Source organism: Monodelphis domestica, chromosome 8, assembly GCF_027887165.1.
Source record: "Monodelphis domestica isolate mMonDom1 chromosome 8, mMonDom1.pri, whole genome shotgun sequence".
NCBI classification, from domain to species: domain Eukaryota; kingdom Metazoa; phylum Chordata; class Mammalia; order Didelphimorphia; family Didelphidae; genus Monodelphis; species Monodelphis domestica.
In genome coordinates, this window is record NC_077234.1 from 66,960,608 (window position 1) to 66,975,490 (window position 14,883).

Genomic DNA, 14,883 nt, shown 5'->3' on the forward strand with positions numbered 1-14,883 from the left:
CTGCCTCCAATCTCTATTCTTAGTGTATTATAATTATACCTAAAGCTGGGAGGAACCTCAAAACTCTTTACATATGGGGAAACAAGTCTTGAATGCTGAAAGGAGTTGTCTAAAGTCACACAGAGAGTAGGTTGTAGTTAGAATTTGAATCCAGTTCTTTTGCTTCTAATTCAAGTTTGTATCGACCATACTTCCTCCTACATATCTCTCTTTCCCTCAATAGCACCTCAATAAATGTTTGTATGAAGAATGAGATGACATGATATAGATTCGTGCTTTAATGTATGTCCAAGCATTTTAGCTATTATCATAGCCTTCATATAACTTTGCTAAAGAAAAAGTAACATTAGAAAGATATATAAAGAAAATACTTGTGGGAAAAATTGCATCTTATATAAGGTTACCTAAATATTAAGCAATGCTGTTTAATTTGTTTATCTTTGTATAATACATATACATATTATATATATATGACATATATATGTGTGTATATATATATATATATATATATAAGACATTTGAAATCCAAATAGCCATGTGACCAAGGGAAAGTCATAACTTCTCTGAGTCTTCTCTTCCTTGTCTGAAAAGTGGGGAAAATAGTAATGATATGACTAATGTTGTACAAACTGTGCTTGCTGCAGAGAAAGGTCTTTGTAAGTCTTAATATGCAAAGGCAATATTATTATAATGAGCTGCTCTAGTTTGGTAATTTAGCCAAAGTTCCTGAAAAAGCCTATTTTTGTTTAAACAACTTGGGTACACTGACTTTCAATGGGAACTTGTAGAAATTATTTCACCTTACCAGGTCAAGTCTCAGTTTCCTCATCTGTAAATAGGGGAAAGTAAATTAGACATCTAACGTCCTTCTCAATTCCCATAATTCTGTGATATACATAGAAATATAGAAAATCCCACAGGTTAGTTTAGCCAAGGTTTTATTCACACTCTTGTCGGTCAAGCTACCAAATTCCATTACTTTAAACTAGGTCTGGAAACCTTGGCACTATTTATAATGTGATAAATTCTCTCTCTCTCTCTCTCTCTCTCTCTCTCTCTCTCTCTCTCTCTCTCTCTCTCTCTCTCTCTCTCTCTCTCATTTTGTTTTTTTAAATGTAAATTGGCCACTTGGAGGCATAGAAAAGACTGAAAATCCTTTCAGTTCTCTTATCTTTTCCTTCTTTTCCCCCTCAAGGACAAACATATCCTGTCCCAATTCCATCATGTGCTTCAATGAGTAGCCTTTCCTTAAGTGTTTAATAATGGGAGTAGTCATTGGACTCAGAAGGTCTGAGAACATACACATTCTTGCTTGCAGATGCTCTCTCTCTCTCTGTTTCATCCCTTCACCCTTTCTCCCTCCCTACTCCTACACACACACACACACACACACACACACACACACATGTCCTATGCTGGGTGGCTACTATACTCTCAAGCACTCAGCTTGATTAAAACTATCCATGTGCTCTCTGAGAGCCACAAAAGAGCTGTTTTTATTTTAGAAGTTAATCCAGCTGATCTGGTTTAGCAATCGTATATCCCCTTAACCATAAGAACTTAAGCTCATATAAGACAGCTGTTTCCATAGCCTTGCCTGGGAACTGAGCCTCCAGCAAACATTTTGTATTCAGATCTGAGGCCCCTACGGATTCAGTAATTGGCTCTGTCCATCAGGGAGGCAGGACATCTGCTCCATCTGAGACTTGATTGGACGTGCATTTGAAGGTATAGTTGTTAAGCAATAAAAAGAACTTTGACTGGGAATTGAGGATGAAGCAGGTTACTCCTTCTTCCTAAGGTGACACGACCTGCGGGTCAGCTTTCAGGGTGTGGATGATGGATCCCTGAGCAGAGGATATTGAAGGCTTGGATGTAGAAATTGGGTGATCCAAAACGTTTCTTTCCTACGGGTCTATGGAGTCCAGATTGACCATAAAGTTGTTTCCACAGATCTCCAAAGTCATATGTACACCAAGCATTATCATTTTGATCTTTATTTATCACCAACAAAACTGGCAGCTTGAATAATGGACGTTTATACAGATAGTAACTAGTCATCTTGGTGCTTAATAAATGCATGTTGATTGGTTGGCCTCATCAATAACACAATCACATGAAAGCTACCTCCTGTATGCTCAGATGGAGTTGAAATCTCATGGGCAGACAGATAAATCATAAGCATTTATGCAGTACCTACTGTGTGCCAGGCACTGTGCTAAATACTAAGGAGACAAACAAAAGCTAAAAGTTAATCCTTGCCCTAAACGAGCATATATTCATTAGATCATAGGTCTAGAAGGGATCTCAGAGGCTATCTAGTCCAGTTCCCTCATTTTACAGATGAGACCCCAAGAGTATAAGAGTCTTACCCAAGGTCCCAGAAATAGCAAGTATCAGAAGTGGGAACTGACTTTGAGTTATTTGGTTCTGATGGCCAATATTCTTTCCACTCCATTACGGTTGCCTTTTTTTCCCTTGTTCACACTTCCTCCCTTTTCCATTTTCTTCCTAACTGTCTGTTACATCCTCATAACCATCAATAATTCATTACAATTTTAAGATGTCATTTTGACAAACCAGCACACATTATTTGCCTACTTCCCCCATAAATACATGTTTTGGTCAATTATATGAACATATAGTCTGTAGTGGAAAGAAAGGATGATGGATTTGCAATCAAAACATGGGCTCAATTACTCGTATCCAGTAGTTATTTTTACTGCCTGGGAAATCTTAGGAAAAGTTCCCTTTCTTGTTGATAAATGAAAGGGTTGGCCTTCCACAGTCTCTCGTAGCTCATCTGTACTGTTTTTTTTGCTTTTTTTTTAGGAAAAAAGGACTCTTATCACAACTATGGTACAATTAGGCAAAGCTAGGAAAATATATAGGTTACCTCTGTGCTTAATTGTAGGAGGTTCAAAGGAAATTTAGTAGAAAACTTTATAGCTCTGCCACTTTACTGAAAAAAATGCCTTTTTTTTTATTAATCACATCTTTTATTATGATAGTATAGTCACAAGATACTAATGATAATCCACATTTTTACAAATGTCTTGGGGAAGTAAAATTTCCTTTGGGGAATGGAAATGCTAAATTGCCTCACTGGGTCTTGACACTTAGAATAATGACATCATCAAGTGCAGCCCCGTATGACAGGGCATGATCTCAGAAGTATATGTATTCCTCAATGCCAGGTTCTTTTTGAAAGCAGAACAATGTCTGAAAGGAAGTTTGTGGGAAAACCTGTGTTAGTTTCCTAATAGAGAAGCTAGATTAGATTATAGAAATGTTCCATAGAAATATTGGAGACACAACGTGGCATTGTAGAAAGATTGTTGTACTAGGAGTCCCCCAGAGGTTTAGCGTTGACTGTTGGTTCTGAGGCTTGCGGGGCAGCTAGGTGGTATAGTGGATAGAGTGCCAGCCCTGGAATGAATAAGACTCCTCTTCTTGAGTTCCAATCTAGCCTCAGACACTTACTAGCTATGTGATCCTGGGGAAGTCACATAACTCTAATTGCCTCTGTTTCCTCATCTGTTAAATGAGGTAGAGAAGGAAATGGAAGACCATTCCAGTATCCAAGAAAATCTCAACTGGTGTCATGAAGAGTAGGATGTCACTGAAATGCATGAACAACAACATCTTTGCCAAGAAAACTCCAAATGGGGTCATAAAAAAATGAAAAATGATTGAAATGACTGAACAACCCAAGACATGCGAATGGTCATCTTTATGCTTATTTCACATCATTAAATTTTGCTATTTAATATTTTATTTAATATTAAATATTTATTAATAATATTAAATATTTGCTAGAAAAGGTTTCTAACCTAAAAACCCTTACAGATTTTTCTTGGTTTAACCATCTTAATTGTCTATTGATATTTTGAAATCGAAAAGTTTAGTCATAACTGTGTATAATATTTTATTTCTTAATATTCAAGTTCACCTTAGAGAAAAAACCCTTACAGATTTTTCTTGGTTTAACCATCTTAATTGTCTATTGATATTTTGAAATCGAAAAGTTTAGTCATAACTGTGTATAATATTTTATTTCTTAATATTCAAGTTCACCTTAGAGAAAAAACCCTTACAGATTTTTCTTGGTTTAACCATCTTAATTGTCTATTGATATTTTGAAACCGAAAAGTTTAGTCATAACTGTGTATAATATTTTATTTCTTAATATTCAAGTTCACCAGGGGATGTGGCAAAGTGGGGACATTAATTCATTGCTGGTGGAGTTGTGAATTGATCCAACCATTCTGGAGGGCAATTTGGAACTATGCCCAAAGGGCGATAAAAGACTGTCTGCCCTTTGATCCAGCCATAGCACTGCTGGGCTTGTACCCCAAAGAGATAATGGACAAAAAGACTTGTACAAAAATATTCATAGCTGCGCTCTTTGTGGTGGCCAAAAATTGGAAAATGAGGGGATGCCCCTCAATTGGGGAATGGCTAAACAAATTGTGGTATATGTTGGTGATGGAATATTATTGTGCTAAAAGGAATAATAAAGTGGAGGAATTCCATGTGAACTGGAACAACCTCCAGGAAGTGATGCAGAGCGAAAGGAGCAGAACCAGGAAAACATTATACACAGAGACTGATACATTGTGGTACAATCGAAGGTGATGGACTTCTCCATAAGTATCAATGCAATTTCCCTGAACAATCTGCAGGGATCTAAAAAAAAAAATACTACCCACAAGCAGAGGATAAACTGTGGGAATAAAAACACCGCTGAAAAGCAACTGCTCGACCACAGGGTTGGAGGAGATAAGACTGAGGAGAGACTCTAAATGAACACTATAATGCAAACTCCAACAACAGGGAAATGGGTTCGAGTCAAGAACACATGTGATAACCAGTGGGAGAGGGAAAGGCGGGGGGGGGGGGGGGGGGGGAGGGGAGGAAAAGAAAACGATCTTTCTTTCCAGTGAATAATGTATGAAAACTACCAAATAAAATAATATTAAAATTAAAAAAAAAAAAATATTCAAGTTCACCTTAGAGATGATCTAGTCCTAGCATCTCATTAAAAAAAATCAATCCTATATTCAGTCTTAGAATCCATACTAAATATTGGTTCCAAGGTAGAATTGCTGTAAGGGTTAGATAATGGGAGTTAAGGGACTTGCCCAGGGTCACACAGTTAGGAAGTGTCAGAAGTCACACTTGAACCCAGGACCTCCCATCTCCAGTCCTGACTCTCTAGCCACTGAGCCATCTAACTGTTCCCTCTATCACCTCATTTTACAGGTAAGGAAACTCAGAACCAGGGTGGTGAAGAGATCCTTCAATTAACTTACAAACAGTAAATATCAGAGACCCGATTTAATCCTAGGTCCCTTAATTTCAAATTCAGTGCTCTTTCCTCTGTCAGAAGTATCAAACACATAACATGCACATCACATCTGGCCCATGATACTTTCAAGTTTGTCCCATTACAGGTTAAAATATAGTTCCTATCTGGCTTTAAAAAGTTGGTGTATTAATAAAAAAAGAAATCCATAAGCACATGTGGTTCTCTAAGCCATTTTGTAACCTGTAGGGAACGTTAGGTATGGTTTAGTAGCCTCCATTTCTATTTGAGTTTGACTTCCTTAAAACTGACCTAGCAGAAATTGCAGCGCTTTATCCAGCGTGCTCCTAAAATTTGCTTTGTGTCACAGATGATAAATTCTAATGAGCCCTGAAATACCCCCTTTTCATCACACCTCTCTCTTCCAACACCAGCCTGGTTTTTCCTTTTTCCGCAGTAAATCTTTACAGCAGGCAGCCCAGTGTTCGTGCCAATTACTCTGATGATGTGATGCTTCTTGTCCCTCCAATTTTGCCAGGTTTGCATTGTCGGAGCCAGCATTTATATAGTGCTTCTAAGTTTGTAAAAACTCTTTACAGTCATGATTTCATTTGTGTATTGATGACCCGGCGAGGCAGGAATTGATATCCTCATTTTTTATAGATGAAGAAACTGAGGCTAAGAGATGGTAAGTGACTGACCTGTGTCAGTGGAGTTGGGAAACATCATATGTGGGATTCAAACCAAGGGCTTCTTTATTCCAAGTCCAACATACTCATCTGTGCCTGACAGCACCCTGCATTTATGCACATGTACACACACACCATATACGGCTTTCTATATGCATATAAAACTGATGATAATAATATTATAGATACATATTTATGTATGCATGCATATATTTACTTGCATTATTTTATGTTTGTGTCTTTGTGTATGTGTGTGTACATACATACCCATATGCCTTTCTATAGCTAGATGGATAAGTGGATTGTATAAATGGAGATTTTGAACCTTAGACTTCATTCCCCAGAAGTCCTTGCTATTTCCCAGAATTCCCCATAATCTCTCTTGCGTCTCCACATTGGTGAGATGATGTTATTGGTATTTAACTGGCAGTAATGCCTCCCATGTGCTCTCTTCTTACATGATGCAGAAACTATGGTGGTAAGCTAAGCGTGGGGATTTTAAATGGGTTAATCAGCCATGGGCACAACTTTATTTTGTATCCTCTTTATTCCTTGATTTCTAATGATCTTTAATAAACCTCATAAAATAATTTTTTATCATTAGAGATATAATTTAATTTTTACAGGATAGAGCACCAGACTTGGAGCCATGAAGACATGGGTTCAAATCCAGCCTAACATATTTACTCGCTATGTGAACTTGGAATCACTAAATTTCCATTTGCCTCACATAATATAGGGAATGGGGATAATAATAGCACCGACTTCTTAGAATTGTTCTGAGTCGGGGGCAGCTGGGTGGCTCAGTGGATTGAGAGCCAGGCCTAGAGACAGGAGGTCCTAGGTTCAAATGTGGCCTCAGATACTTCCTAGCTGTGTGACCCTGGGCAAGTCACTTAACCCCCATTGCCTAGCCCTTATTGCTCTTCTGCCTTGGAGCCAATACTGTATATTGGCTCCAAGATAGAAGGTAAAGGTTTAAAAAAAATTTTTTTTTAAAGAATTGTTGTGAGTCTCAAATGAGATATTTTAAAAGCACTTTGCAAAACTTAAAATGCTGCATAAATGCTAGCTTGTTTATATGTGTGTGTGTGTGTGTGTGTGTGTGTGTGTGTGTGTGTGTGTGTGGTAGTTAGGGGGTGCATTGGATAGAGCCTGGACCTGTCTGGGAGTCAGGAAGACCTAAGATCAAATCCAGCCCCAGGTACTTAGTATCTGTGTGACCCTGGGCAAGTCACTTAACCTTGTTTGCTTCATTTCATCTTAAAAATGAGGACACACCACACACACACACATACACACATGGGTACTTTGTGTCAGTTTAGGCAATGCAGGTATATAAGTGGAAATTTTGTATCCTGTGGATTTCATCTCCCAGCCTTCTTTCCTTATCCCCAAATTCCCTTTTCCCTTTCATGTACATGCACCAATCCATGTGCTGTTTGTGTATAGTTGAGGTAGCTCCTCCCTTTCATTCTCTTTTTCCATGTGGGAGGCTGGTGAGCCCTCTCAGTTTCTCTAGCCTTTTACTTTCCCTTTGCTTCACGTTAAATATTATTAAATATAATACTTGGAGTATTGAATATTAATTTTTAAAATGTACACAATGGATAGAGCACTGACCTGGAGTTTTCCTAAGATCTAAGTGCAAATTTGGCCTCCGGCACTTACTTGCTGTGACTCTGGGCAAGTCAGGTAACCCTGTTTGCCTCAGTTCATCTGTAAAAAGAGGACACAGTAGAGAAGGAAATGGCAAAACACTCCAGTATCTTTGCGAGGAAAACCCATGGACAAAGTCCAGAGACACAACTGCAAAACAACGCGCACATATCCATAGAGATCTACAACTACAGACACACACACTGCGATATTAGCTTGGTCAAACATACAGATAGGAAGCAACGTGATGGGGCTGAAAGAGGACTAGGGTAAAGAAGCAGATGATCTAGGTCTCAATTTTACTGCTAACATACTGGGGGTTTTTAGGCAAATTTCGGAATCTCTCGGGGCTTCAGTTTTCACATCTGTAAAATAGGAATGCGAATATCTGTCTCCAGTTACCTTCTTGATTTGCTTCAAGGATCAAATTAGTAATAAATTTGAAAGCACTTTGAAAAATACAAAGAGCTCTATAGTATTCGGTTTTATGAGTACAGTTCAGTGTTGAAAATAACACTAGTGGTGGTGATTATAATCTATGTGGGAAGATTTAAAATATGTGTATAATATGATACATAGACTTAGCGGCATAATGCTTTTTAAAAAAAATCTCTGACCCACACTCCACTGGACCATACTCTCCTGGTGAACTCTCCATCATTCTATCCTGCACAAACTTAATGAGAAATATTCACGGAATCTCATATTATTTGATCTGAGAACATCTGCAATACTGTCTAGACCATATCTTTCTCAGCGACTGATTTGAGTTGCTATCGATGTCAAATATCATATTCCAGGTTGTATTTTATTTTTGCTGAAATCCATGAATTATGCCTCAGTCTCCAGTCATGTCAATCTCTGTTGGAAATGTGCCAGCTCTGGCAGACTTTTGAGCTCATTTGCCAATACCACCCAAAATGCAATGGGCCTTTTTAAAATTTTTTTTTTTTATAAAGGACAATACTTTAGCATGCCTTCTCCCACTCCACCTTTTCTAAATGTTGGCTTGAGGGGGCGGGTAGGGCATTAGGTCTTTTCTAAATAAGCAAGATTCCAGAAACACCTTCTTCATGAAGCCTTCTCTGTCTGACTAATCCTTTGCTTAACAATGATCACTCCCTGAAGTTGCATTCCTTGGCACTTATGCGGAGTTAAGTCTTTAATTTGAGATTATTCTCTAGTTCTTTCTTGTGGGTTTTCTTGCCTCCTCAGGTACACAGTAAGTTTCTTGAGGGCAGGGACAATTCCTTTTGTTTCTCTTCTGACACCCCCACCCAGCAGGGTCCAGTGTATATAACATGCTCAATCAATAGATAACCTCCAGGATATTATTATCTGGATACATATTTACCTGGGCTATTGCAAGTCAGCCTGACCACTCTTTGGGCAGCCTTTGCTCCTTTGTGACTTGTTATATCCCTATGCCATTGCTTAGTTGATGGTTATTCTAGAATGGTTAAAGACTGAAATGCCACAATGCTTCCTGTTTCTTTTCTTTCCTAATAGCTACCATTTATGTGATGCATCAAGGTTTGCAAACATTCTACAAATATCTCAAACCTTGGAGAACATAGGTGCTCTTATTATCCCTATTTTGCAGAGGATGCAACTTGAACAAATAGGGTTGTCACTTGTGCTAGGATCACACAGGGAGTAAGCATTTGAGGCAGGATTTGAACTCAGGTCTTTCTAACTCCATGGCTTTCATTCTATCTTCATTGCTCTTAGTTCTGCCCTGTGGGACTTAATTCCCATTCTATGTGACATCCCTATAAAAACTTGAAGACGGCCATCATATCTTCCTTACTTCCATTCCCAATATATTTTTTTCCAAGTCTAACATTCCTACTTCCTTTCAACATGATTTTGAATCCCCTCAACATTCTAGTCAAACTCTTGAATCTACTCCAATTTGTCAACATCCTTTATGAACTAAATTTGTCTTCTCGTATTATAAAAATATGGCATTTTGGCCACTGGAATAAAGCACTGATTTTTTTTTATACTCTGTATCATCTTTATCCTCATCCTTAACATGGAAAAAAAAATTTTAGTAGCTCTCTTTGTGATGGCAAAGAATTGGAGATCGAAGGGATGATGCCCGTCAATTGGGGAATGGCTAAACAACTTGTGGCATAAGAAATGATGAGCAGGTTAATTTAAAAAAACAACAACAGACCTCCATGAAATTAAGAATGGTAAAATGAACAGAACCAAGACAACATTATATACAGCAACAGAAATGGTGCTCAAAGAATAACTTGTGTTTGTCTACCTCCAGAGCAAGAACTAAAAGAAAGAAATAAGCAAAACATAGTTTTTGTATACACGTCTTTTTGTCAATTGACGCCTTCTCTAGTGGGGGAAGAGGAGGGATGGATTTGACTCGGTATTTTAATGGAACAAACTAATTAATTAAAAAACCACAGAAATGAGATGTGGCATGTTATAATACCAAGAGTATAGGCTTGGGAGTCAGAATTACTTAGATCCTAACTTAGCTGTTAAACTAATATAACTATGGGCAGGAGGCTTCCTTTCTTTCATAGTTATAGTTTTTCATTTGTAAAATGAAAGGGTTATAGGAGAAGATCTCTAGGGTCCCTTCCAGTTCTGAAATTCAGAGCCCATTGGCAGGTACATGGCCTCATATTAAATGCTGCTCATAGTATGTCTTTGTCTTTCATGCCTGAGGCCAACTGAGTAATCCTGTGTATTAGTATATGGTAAGGATCTCATACCTCAGAGAGGCTAGGTTTATGTCTGTGCAGGGGGCCAGGGAGGGTGAGGAAGGGAGTGAAGATTTCTGTTTTTATAACAAAATGAAATTTTCCATCAAAAATTACATTCTTTATTTCAGAGGGTTAAATGGGGTTATGGCTTTTTTTGTTATTCAGTCATGTCTTCAGTTGTATCTGACTCTTGTTGGCCCTGTTTGGGGTTTTCTTGGCAAAGGTACTAAAGTAATTTGATATTTCCTTCTCCAGATCATTTTACAGATGAAGACACTGAGGCAAACAGGGTTAAGTGACTTGCCTAGGGTCACACAACTCATAAGTGTCTAAAGTCAGATTTGAACTCAGGAAGATGAGTCTTTCTGGCTATGGGCCCGACACTGGTTCTCCTTATAGATTTAAAGCAACCTTCTCACTTCACAAATAAAGAAACTGAGGCTCAGAGAGATTAAGTGACTTGCCCAAGGTCACATGGGTAGTCAATGAGTGTGGATTTGAGAGTAGGACTACCTATGTCAAATTTGCTGCTCTTTTCACAGAGTCTGAAAAAATATATATATTTTTTGGATAGCATTTTTATTTGATTGCAACTGATGTTAAAATTCAGATGTGAGACGTTCTTTCTTGTACTGAGACAAACAAGTGAGGATAGATAGATAGGTATTTGGGGCTCAGCAGCCCTGCCTTCCTCATTTAAGCTGTCTATGTGAGTTGTCCTGCTGTCAGTTAGAGAAATCGCCTGGTTTGCTGACACATTGGTGGAAAGTTGTGCAAGAAAACCTGATATTTTCCTGGGCTATTTTGGCTTCTAGACTGGCTCAGCTTGGCCTTTTTTCACATCTCCTTTCAGCCCCACCTCGTTTTTCCTTTGAAGCCATTGTCTGTTTGACTGGGGAAAATGTGCTTTAGAAAACCCAGTGGCCAATTATGTCAAGAGGAACAAGCCCCCACCAAATCTCAAATCTCACATGTGAAATGACTAAGCTCTTGAGCTTGAACTACCCAGAGAGTTTCTTCATCAACCAGGAAAAAAAAATTCTGCTAAAGTCTGCATTTTAAAAAAATTTAATTTAGTCAATTTAGAACATTATTCCTTGGTTACAAGAATCATATTCTTTCCCTCCTTCCCCTCCCTCCACCCCTTCCAGCAGCCTACAAGCAGTTTCATTGGGTATTACATGTGTCCTTGATCAGAACCTATTTCCATGCTGTTGATGTTTGCACTAGGGTGATCATTAAGAGTCTACATGCCCAGCCACATCCTCTCGACCCATGTAATCAAGCAGTTGTTTTTCTTCAGTGTTTCTACTCCCACAGTTTTTCCTCTGGATGTGGCTAGTTTTCTTTCTCATAGATCCCTCCAAGTTGTCCTGGATCACTGCATTGCCACTAATGGAGAAATCCATTACGTTCAATTGTGCCACAGTGTATCAGTCTCTGTGTACAATGTTTTCCTGGTTCTGCTCCCCTCACTCTGCATCAATTCAGGGAGGTTGTTCCAGTCCCCATGGAATTCCTCCACTTTATTATTCCTTTTAGAACAATAGTATTCCATCACCAACATATACCACAATTTGTTCAGCCATTCCCCAATTGATGGGCATCCCCTCATTTTCCAATTTTTGGCCACCACAAAGAGCGCAGCTATGGATATTCTTGTACAAGTCTTTTTCCTTATGATCTCTTTGGGGTACAAACCCAGCAGTGCTATGGCTGGGTCAAAGGGCAGACAGTCTTTTATTGCCCTTTGGGCATAGTTCCAAATTGCCCTCCAGAATGGTTGGATCAGTTCACAACTCCACCAGCAGTGCATTAATGTCCCAATTTTGCCACATCCCCTCCAACATTTATTACTTTTCTTTGCTGTCATGTTAGCCAATCTGCTAGGTGTGAGATGATACCTCAGAGTTGTTTTGATTTGCATCTCTCTGATTATAAGAGATTTAGAGCATAAAGTCTTTTTTTTGCCCAAGCAAGATTGTCTTTTAGGGTCCTTATTCCATCTCAATGCACAGTAATTGCCCTCCAATGTTGCTTATATGCTTCCTTAGGATAATTTCCTTGATTAGGGCTAACTCTGCTAACTTAGGAATTCTTGTGCAGGTATTTTGTCAATGCAATTTCTTGATTACTTACTGCTTCAGGATTCTCTATTCATTCTATTTACCTTTCCCATGTCATTTAACTGCTATCTACATTCAGATTCCCATCATCCCCTGTACGGACTCTTACAATAGCCTCCTTACTGTTTTAAGTCTTTTGCTTCTTCCATCAATCCCCTATTTGACTGCCAAAATGATTTTCCTAGAAAGTGACCCTATCACTTCCCTACTCAATAAACTCCAGTGACTCCTTATTATCTCTAGGTTCAAATACAAACTCTGGAATTTAAAGCTTTTTAACTTTCCTTTCCAGGTTTACTTCAGGTTCCTCCTCATGCTTTCTGTGGTCCAATGGAACTGGACTCCTTGCCATTTCTCAGATGTGTCCATTCAGCTTTCTCTGACTGTCTGTCTCTCTCTGTCTCTGTCTCTGTCTCTCTGTCTATCTCTCCCCCCCCCCAACCCCCTCAGGTAAAGTAGATAGAATATACCAAGCATTCCTTATGCCTAGATTATAGTCACTTCTTTGACCTTTTTCCATCATTGGTTTTCCTCAAAAACTTAATTCAAATGCTACTTTCTGTATAACTTACTCAGATTTTGACCCTCTTCTCCATTCATCTACTTGTATTTATTTTCTGTTTTGTGCTCACTTCTAGATGTATATGTCATCTCCCAATATAAAGGACACTGGACCTGGAGTCAGAAGGACCCAAGTTCAAATCCTATCTCAGACATTTACTAGCTGTGTTACCTTGGGCAAATCACTAAACCTCTCATTGGCTCAGTTTCCTCATCATTCAAATGGGGATAATGGTAGCTAGCACCAACTCTCAGGTAGGATAAAATGAGATAATATTGTGAGGATTGAATGGTAATATTTGTATAGAACTTAGTACAGTTCCTGGTACGTAGTAGGTGCTATAATAATACTTAAAATGATGATGATGATGAATTTCACATTTGAATTTGGATGCCTAGTATGAGTACAGTGCCTGGTACATAGTAGGTGCTATATAAATGCTAACTATTATTATTACCATCATCATCATCATCATCATCACAATGACAAGTTTAACTTTTGTCTTTGAATCCCCAGTACTAGCATAGTGCCTGCCTTAATAAATATTTATTAAGTGATTGCTCTCCTTGAATAAGATACTTAACCTAAGTCTCAGTTTCCACATAGTAAAATAAAAAGATTAGATTATAAGACTTTTGGGGTCCCTTCGAGTTTTAAATCTATGCTCTTAAGAGATAAACTATTATATCCTTTCAGAGCTAAGTACAGTGCTTGGAAAACAGTAGGTGCTTAATAAAAGCTCATTAACTCAAGGAACTGATACACTGAAGGATAGAAAGCTCAAAAAAAAAAAGCAAATGAATGGTTATGAAACTTACTTCAATCCCTCCAGAGTCTACGATGCCTCCAGGATTAGTGATTCCTTTACCAGCAAAAATCTTAGTCTTTGATAGTTGGTTTTCATGAATTTCTGTAGCTGAAAAAAAAAATCCTTCCTTGGTTCTTGGCTTTCTGGGAATGAGTCTCACTATACTTAGCTAGGCTGGTCATCTGGTAACAGGCACCATCTGCCCTAGACCCATGCTTAGAGCCCTTCCAACCTGGGGACACCTGCTATAATTGTGTTCTCTGGGCACAGAATGTGAGACTATAGGGTCACCTCCATACTGTGATGTGCCATTGGAACAGGAATGTAGAAGAATTAAGAAGCAAAAATTGTATATATATAAGGACTTAAGCACAAAGCAAATAAATGATTTGCATGAATCAGACTGAGTCATAAGGGAAGGCTCATGGAGCTGGTCTTCAAGTCAGACCTTGAAGGAAGTGAATAGATGGAAATGAAAAGAGATGATATATTAAACTTTATGAACTTAAAAATAACTAACATTTATGGACTGCCATGAAGTTTGTTAAACACTTTCCAAGTATTATCTCACTTGATCTTTACAACAAAGGGAGATATACACTATTATTATCCTCATTTTACAAATGAGAAAACTGAGACAGGCAGAAGTTAAATGCCTCACCCAGGGTCACACAGTTGGGAAGTGTTTCAAGTTGGATTTGAAGTCAGGTCTTCCTGACTCCTAGTGCAATGTTCTATCCACCATGCTTTCTGGCCAACAACGCATCAACAAACACAAACAAGAATAAAAAACAAAACAAACAAAATGATTATATGTGAAGCAGTCATTTTCTCCTATAAATGTTAAGTTTAATAAATTTGTAACAAAATCACCTAATTTGTGTCTTCTGAACTTTTCTTGTTGTCCTCTGCATATTTTAAAAATGTTAATGTGATGCTCTCTTTCTTTATCTATATTTCTTCTCCTCTCCTTTATCTCCTCCCCTCCTCTGCCCT

The 14,883-nt window shown here is 38.3% G+C and overlaps 1 long non-coding RNA gene across 1 annotated transcript in view; it reads right to left on the minus strand.

Moving 5' to 3' along the window:
• The window catches only part of LOC107649903 (uncharacterized), a 40,861-nt gene that overhangs the window by 18,709 nt on the left and 7,269 nt on the right, over nucleotides 1–14,883 (minus strand). Inside the window, exon 2 of the long non-coding RNA XR_001624453.2 lies at nucleotides 13,898–13,995. This is a non-coding gene — a long non-coding RNA (uncharacterized LOC107649903). The remainder of the gene's footprint in view (nucleotides 1–13,897; nucleotides 13,996–14,883) is intronic.